The sequence below is a fragment of the Lucilia cuprina genome, chromosome 3 (assembly GCF_022045245.1).
Source record: "Lucilia cuprina isolate Lc7/37 chromosome 3, ASM2204524v1, whole genome shotgun sequence".
In the NCBI taxonomy this organism is placed as follows: domain Eukaryota; kingdom Metazoa; phylum Arthropoda; class Insecta; order Diptera; family Calliphoridae; genus Lucilia; species Lucilia cuprina.
Genome location: NC_060951.1, coordinates 2,835,839 through 2,844,910, shown reverse-complemented (window position 1 = coordinate 2,844,910; position 9,072 = coordinate 2,835,839).

The window sequence follows — 9,072 nt, the reverse complement described above, 5'->3', positions numbered from 1 at the left end:
ACATTTGTTTGTTTTCTTTGTCTCTGTTTTCAAATTCTCTTAAACACACTATTTATATCACTTGCAATAAATTTAACGTCTTATCTGTCAAATCATTGAGAAATTAATTTCATTAGAAGTTACGCATTACAGGATTACATAATTAAATTACGAGACATTTCAATTGAAGATGATTGGATTTGTCAGTTAGGTATGCTCACCACACTAAAGAAGGAAAGACAACAAATCTTAAAATTATATCGATTGCTGAAAGGGCCACAGAATAAAAAAAAATAAAAACTCAATTAAGATTAAAATCTCTATATAATCCATAAAATTTATATTTAGAGTGGTTGCTAAGAAATTAATTTGAGAATAAAAATATCTCTCCAAATTTAAAAAAAAACTGTAATTTAAAAACTATATACCACAATTTAATCTTATGCTTGTAACATATATCAGAAACCAATTAATATATATTTCGTCCTAAAATTGAATTGTTTTTTTTCATAATAACGCACATTTTTTAAAATTATTCTATTTCATTTCACTTATTAATTTAATTGTTTTTTTTTTTTTTTGTAATTAAACAAAAAACCAAGCTAAACTAAATTAGCTAATTATGCCAAATTGTTAACAATATATTTATTTATTTATTATCATTAATTATGTGTCTGTATTTAATCTGTTTGTTTGCTCATAGTTTTGAAAATGTAATCCAGCATATAATTTGTTAGCAGAACAGTGAATGTATATAGAACTTTGGCTTAAAACTATTGTGACAAAAGAGTTACAATATTTTCTAAATAATATTTACTTATTTATACAATGTTTGCTGGGAGGTCTATTTGTTTTTTTGTGATTTTATTATTAAATATTTTGTTTGCTACAAACAGAATTTTTTTTTCACAATTTTTATAATTTGTTGTAATTTAGATATTTGTATAAATATCTGATTTTATACAAACTAAACAAATTAACTATAAACTAGACTATAGACTAGATTATGAACTATACTATGACTAGAAAGAAGACAGGCCATAGATTGGATTATAAACTAGACTTTATAGAGTAAACCATAGACTACAGACTTGGCTAAATACTAAACAGTATACTATAGTAGACTTAAGTCTCGATTATAAACTAGACAATAGACTATAACATAGATTAGACTGAAGATTAGACATTATACTGGATAAAGGACTTGTCTATATACTAAAAAAAAACGAAGATAGACTACTGAGTAGACTATATACTAGAATATAGGCTGGAACATAGACTAGACTATAAAGTAAATTAGACTATAAACTAGACTATAGACTGGACTATAGACAAGAAAATAGACAAGACTTTTTACAAGGTAATGGACTTGACAATATACTAGACTAAAGGCTAATCGAAGGACAATACTAAATACAAGACTAGACTTAAGGCTATACTATAGACAAGTAGATATAGACTTTAGACTTGACCATGACTAGACTATAGCCTATAGACTAAAGATCAGACTATAGACTAGACTATGGACTAGACTATAGACTAAACTATAAACTAGACTATAGACTAGACTATAGACTAGACTATAGACTAGACTATAGACTAGACTATAGACTAGACTATAGACTAGACTATAGACTAGACTATAGACTAGACTATAGACTAGACTATAGACTAGACTATAGACTAGACTATAGACTAGACTATAGACTAGACTATAGACTAGACTATAGACTAGACTATAGACTAGACTATAGACTAGACTATAGACTAGACTATAGACTAGACTATAGACAAGACTATAGACTACACTGTAGGCTAGACTAAAGACATTAAACTATAGACTAGACTATAGAATAGACTATAGACTAGACTATAGACTAGACTATAGACTAGACTAGACATATATTGTTTTTGTAATGTAACAGATATGTTTCGGCATTTCTGGAATTAGATTATTTTGACTATTTCACCTTCTGTCTCCTATCTTTTATGTACTCAATTTGTAGTTGTTTTATAATAACAACAAAAACTTTTAGTCTAAACACAAAAGAAACCTTGTTAACCTCCAACATACGGTTGTCTTAGTAATTGCTGGTGTGCCAACTTAGCAACACCAGCTCGCATACATACATGAGCAGGTGGTAATATAGTTTTAACCGAGGTTTTTTGCTGCATATAAAGTGTTTTCATTTTTTTTTTTTTTTTTGGTGCAGCAAATCTTGTTGCATAAAGTAATTAGTAAAACCGATTAAGTTGTTGCATGTTTTGCTTGCTGCTAAATAGTTTAGAGATTTATACAACAAAAGTTTATCAGCAACTAGATGAAAATGTCACTTTTCTTTTGGTGGTGAGAAACAGTAAAGTAGATTTTTATAGAAATGATGACGCTGCCACTAAGTATCTTCTAGGTCACCATGTTTTCGTTACATTTAGTAAGGGTTTTAATTAAACTTTTACTTTTCATTTTTCTGCTCATTTGTCCTTGATATACCTAGTTTTCTTTTTACAATTTATCTTGATTAACCTGAATACCAGTTGACCAAAATTTCCATGACTATTTATAACTTTCTTAATGCGTTTGCGTGTCTTTGTTTGTTACAAAACATTTTTGGGAGTTTTTTTTTTTTAATTTTACGTCACACACTTGATTTATTTCTAAAAGAAGATTTTTTTTACGATTTTCATTGTCATATTTCAGTCTTCGTTTTTAATAACTTAGTTTAGTGTAAGTTATCTTGAAGTAATATACAACAGCATTGCAATTGTCACAGGATTACATAGTTTTCATGACTTTTAACAAAAAGAAAATTTTTTTATTGTCACCATACCAGCATAATATCCTTACAGGATTTTTTTACAACCTTTCCTCTATGCAATTTATTTTTACCCATAAACAGTTCATGTTTATAACTTCGTTATATTACTGTTCCTATTTCTTTAGTTTTATAGCAAATTCATTAAGTTGAAATTCATTAAGTAGACAAATAACTAACATTATTATTAGTGCTGCTGGTGAGTTATGTCCTGCTAACTTTAAAAATAGCATATACTTAAAATAAAATTTACTATAAAATATTTAATAATACGAAATAAGCAGAATACTTATTTGAATAAAAGCACACATGCATTGTCATTGATGGCCGTCCTGCATTACATTTTTTTATCGATATTGTAAAAATATAAAAGTTTTCAATATAAGTTCAATAGTTTAGCAATAATCTTTACAACTTCTCTTAAGGGGATCTTTTGTTATAAAATTTTAATGTCTTCAGTTATGATGAGAAAACTATTAAGGAGTAAAATTAAATGGTAAAAGAAACTTTTATGAATGTATGTTAAGTCAAGCCAAAGATATAGACTAGACAAAAGTTTTAACAAAATATATTATAGAAAACTATAGAATTGATTAAAATACTATGGAACAGCTTTCATGAAAATTTTAGACTATAGTCTTGATTAATGTTCAGACTATATTCCAGATTATAGTATAGACTATAGTCCAGACTATAGTAGAAGATTCTAGTTCAGACTAATGTATAAACTCTAGTACAGACTCTAATCCAGAGTATAATACAGATTATAGTTCAGCCTATTGTCCAGACTATAGTTCATACTACAGTCCAGACTATAGTCCAGACTATAGTCCAGACTATAGTCCAGACTATAGTCCAGACTATAGTCCAGACTATAGTCCAGACTATAGTCCAGACTAAAGTCCAGACTATAGTCCAGACTATAGTCCACACTATAATCCAGACTACAGCCCAGACTACAGTCCAGTGAGGTCCATTACAGACGATAGTTCAGATTATAATCCACACTACAATCCTGAATATTGTCCAAACTACAGCATAGACTATAATCCAAACTAGAGTCCAGACTATAGTTCAAACTAAAGTCCAGATTATAATCCATACTATAGTTTAGACTTAGGAACAAAATAAAGTCCAGACTATAGTCCAGATTGTACAGTACAAACAAGACTGTGATCTATACTATAGCAAAGTCCAGACTATACAGTCCAAACCAAAGTCCAGACTATAGCCCAGACTATAGTCGGGGATGTAGCAAATAATACCGACTTTAGTTCAGACTAAAATTTAGGCTATAATCCAGGCTATAATCCATACTGTAGTTCAGACAATTATCCAGACTATAATCCAGACTCTAGTGCAGGCTATAGCCCGGACTACAATCCAGACTATAATCCATACTATAGTCCAGACTGTAAAAAATGCTATAGTTCCGACTATAGTCTAGACAAAAGTATAGACAATAGTAGACTAAAATCGAGACTGGAGTTCAAACTATAAAACAGTTCCGTAAACATAGTTCCGACTATAGTCCAGACTATAGGTCCAACCATAGTCCAGACTATAGTTCCGACCATAGTCCAGACAAAATTCTCGACAATAGTCTAGACTAAAGTCTAAACTATATTCTAGACTATTGTTCAGACTATTATAGACAATACTGCAGACTAACGACTAGTTATCGTTATAAGCATTTTTTCCCTTAAATTAACATCTTCTTTAACTCTCTTGTCTTATGTAGAATTTTAATTTAATACTCTATTGTAATTTTAATAAAACATCAGGTCTTAATATTCATTATCCTTTACCTGTCCTGAAAATAATTAAACAGTTTTGAACAAAAACAGAGGCGTTACCTTTCGCTAAGGTTAACTTGCGGACAAAGAGCTTTATTCATATTCATATCCAAGGTTTTAACAACAAATTTACTATGAATAATACTTTTATAAAGCCTCAATAAATGTCTATGAATGACATTTAAAATCTTTCAAAAATAAACCCCTTTTTGACTTGCTACCCTTTTAGCCAACATCTTCAGTTAAACTTTAAAAAATGTCATTTAGGAGCAGCAACAGCGTAAAACTTAAATGTTGTGGCAAGCTCATTTCGTAAAGAATTGTTTCATTTTAAAGCACATGTGTGAGTCATAAAAATTAATGTACATGTGTATGTGGCAAGTTATAAAGGTAAGGTAAAGTGAAAATAAATGTTAAAATGTCACGCGGGTTCCAATGAGTGAATACATATAGAGATGTTATGGGGAGAATAAAAAAATATAATTTTGGAAATACAAGACAAGAAAAAAAACAAATAAAATTTAACAAATTGTGTTAAGGAAAAAGTATTTTAAGGACAATATATAGATATTTTAAATAAATTTAATTAAAAAACAGAAAAACTAGAGTTTTCTTAGTTTATGTTTAAGCCTTAAAATATGCTTTACTTTTTCATTTATTGTTTACCAGCTGATATGCTTTAAATAAAAAAATAATTCTTTTTATTTTTATATGTTTAAATATTTCTTAAGAAAATAGTTTAAAATGTTCATTTACAATCCATGCAATCTGAATTTCTTTATGGTAACTATTGTCCTTGTTAAAGATAAAATTTCAACACATAGCTGTAAGTAGAAAGGGGACAAACTTGTTCTCTTGTACATTTTATGTGCTGTTTTCCTTTATTGTGCTTTTCATTTCACCAGGATTGCAACTGCAAAATCATTTTAACTTAAATGACAAATATTATGAACGAAAATGGTTATAAAATATGCAAATAACACTTGATATGTTTTTGTTTTTTTATGGGAAGCAACAACAAAGAGAAAACTGATTGAAAAATATTACTTTTATTGGAGAATATTTATAATAATATTTTTGTAATTTTTTTTTTTTTGTTTCTGTTATGTTTTATTATGGCAAGTGATTTCAAATGATAGGAAATAAAAAAAAATACATAAACAGAAAGAGAACCGAAAAAATTGAATAAAATAAAAAAAAGCTCAACGCAAGGATAAAAGTAATGAATTTAAAAAGAACATAATAAAAATCTTTTCAAAACATCAGCTCAAGATTTAAAACCTAAAAATCACAAAAATTAAATTTCAATTAAAAAAAAGGATATATGACCAAGTTGTGAATAAAGCTAATACTCATAATAAAATCATTCAAACCTTAAAGAAACAATAAAACTACATATTGTAGGCTAAAGAAAATTTCAAATTTAAAAACTATAAAAACATAATTTACAGTTACAGCTAATTTAATATAATATTACCCTAAACATATGCTTTTAATTATAACAAACAATAAAGATTAAGTAAAACAAAAATTTTACGAAAATATGTTTTTCCACAGAAAAAGGATATATGACAAACTTTTAAAGGAAAGCAACTAGAAAAATGAAACTTAACAGTTTAATAGCTGTTAAAGTGCTACATCCTGTAGCATCATTAGATTTTTTAACAGAACTTTAAAAACTCCATAATTTTCAAATTTTTCTTACGGCAAATATTGAAATCTTTCTTTTTCTAAATTATTAAAAAAAATGTGATTCCTTGAATTCTGTATTACAACAGCAAACAAACTACATCAAAAGGTTATTGAAGCAAGATTAAGTTAAGTAATTTAAAAGGTCAATAGGTTAATTTACTTCAAGAAGCAAATAATTTAAAGTCAAGAGTTTAAAAACAATAAAATGTGCATGCAAAACATTTTAAATAATAATCATATATAATAATAATCATTCAAAAAAGAAATCTAAAAAAAGAAAATACAAAGATTATTTTACAAGAAACAGTAATTTACAATTTTAAAACCACCTAATTTGATTTATGTTAAAAGTAACTCTTAAGTTTTTGACAGTTCCTGTTTTCATTGTAAACTGTTTTCTTCATTTCAAGTAAACGATAATTTAATTATAGTTCTACACAGCATATTGTACAACTAACATCTTAAATATTGTTATTGTAATCAGTAAAACTATTTTCAGACTCATTCGCAAAACGCAACATACATGTCTGGTTGCCCTGAAGTTATAAAAGTGTTATAGTCTATAGTCTAGTCTATAGTCTAGTCTATAGTCTAGTCTATAGTCTAGTCTATAGTCTAGTCTATAGTCTAGTCTATAGTCTAGTCTATAGTCTAGTCTATAGGCTAGTCTATAGTCCAGTCTATAGTCTAGTCTAGTCTACAGTTTAGTCTATAGTCTAGTCTACAGTCTAGTCTACAGTCTAGTCTATAGTCTAGTCTATAGTCTAGTCTATAGTCTAGTATATAGTTTAGTCTATAGTATATTTTATAGTCTAGTCTACAATCTAGTCTGGTATATAGTTTAATGTCTAGACTATTCTATAGGCTAATCTGTCGTCTGTCTCGTCTAAAGTATTGTCTAGTCTATGGGCTAGGCTATAGTCTAGTCTATAGTCTAGTCTATAGTCTAGTCTATAATCGAGTCTATAATCGAGTCTATAATCTACACTAATACATAGTTTGACCCTATCCCTTTGAACTGTTGGAATATTTTCAAAACATATTCAATTTGTGCATGTGTTACTGCTAAATGTGTCTATATTGTACCACATTTAAAAACGATTTCCGCCGGAAATGCGTTTATGCTTGTTACGTGCATAAATAACTTTTGGCATACTTGTGAGCACAATATAATAGTTTGATTTTAGTTGAAAATGTTTAACACATACACGTTTCATTTTTAGATTTTAGGCACGTTGTAGTTATTGCTCTATTTTCTTGTTATATAAATACATACATATTTATGTTTGAATATGTATATAAATACTATATTGCAACTGGATTTGATACCTGTCAGCAGACCTAAGGGAAATATTTGCAAAATGTTTATTATTAAAAACGTATTTAGGTTGAATGTAGGCTTTTTCAATTGTAATAGGAAATCCTTTTTAAAATAATTATAACACCTTTTGTAATAATTTCAAATACTTAATTCCTAAGGATAATTTAAGTGAATTTCAAAGTAAATTTTAAGGACATTTTCATAAAACTACAAACTCTTATTTAAAGATCTCTTAAATTATATAATGTGTGTCATGTACTGGGTAATTTTTAGTTTCGGGTCAACACAATCAAATAGTGTTATCTATAACAGCAATATGCATATGTATGTATTTTCATAGCGTGTCTCACTTGCATGTCTGTTACTCACAAATATCGGAAACGATTATTCTTGCTTCTTTTAAAGTCCATCTAGAATTGCGTGATTTGTATTTGCTGCCTTTATTAAAGTCTCCTTAAAACAAGGGCAAAACTTTAAATGTTTTACATAAAAGCTTTTAAAGATCTGATTGCAACTAAAGTCACAGTTTATTAAGGTTAAGAGTTTAAGGGAACGTAGCAAACATATTGCACAACATACAGCTTATGTTACAGCTCCCACTAAGGATATAGTGGGTTTTTCTTTCCAACTATAAATCATTTTACAAATCGTAACAATAAAACACAAGTGCAGCTTTTTATACAGTAATATGTTTTTTTGCACAAAAAAAAAACACAAAAACTTTTTGCCATAAAAATTTGATTTATTTTGCGTAGAACCCAGAAAAATGATGCCAGTTAATAAAAAATATACCTGGTTACTGTTTTATTGATTCATATTTATAGCAATATTTTTACTACGACGGTGAATAACACGGATATGTAAAATAATCCAAAAAAAAAATAAATTTTTTCTTTAACTGCCGCCAATAGTTGTTGATTTATGTTGGCAGCAACAACTTACATGGAAAATTAAATGGTGTCTGATGGAAAGTTCATTGACACAACAAATGAATTGAAAGAAAGATATACACAACCAACTAGACTATAGACCAGTATATAGAATGTAGACTTAACCAATAATATAACGGGAAAAAAGAGACAGAATCGACTATAGACTAGACCATAGGCTGGATTTTAGACTAGGCACAGACTTGACAATACACACTCGACTATAGGCTTGACTATAGACTATAGATAGGCTATTGACCAGCCTATAGAATAGACTATTAAATAGACAATAGACTAGACTATGTTTGACTACAGATTAGACTATGGGCTTGACTATAGGCCTGACTATAGACTGAACTATAAACAATTGATAAGACTATTGACAAGAATATTGACTAGACTTTTGACTAAACCATTGACCATACTATACCATTGACTGGTCTATTTACAGACTACACTTTAGGACAGACCATAGACTAGACTATAGACTAGACTGTAAACTATAGACTAGACTATCGACTATAGAATAGACTATAGCATAT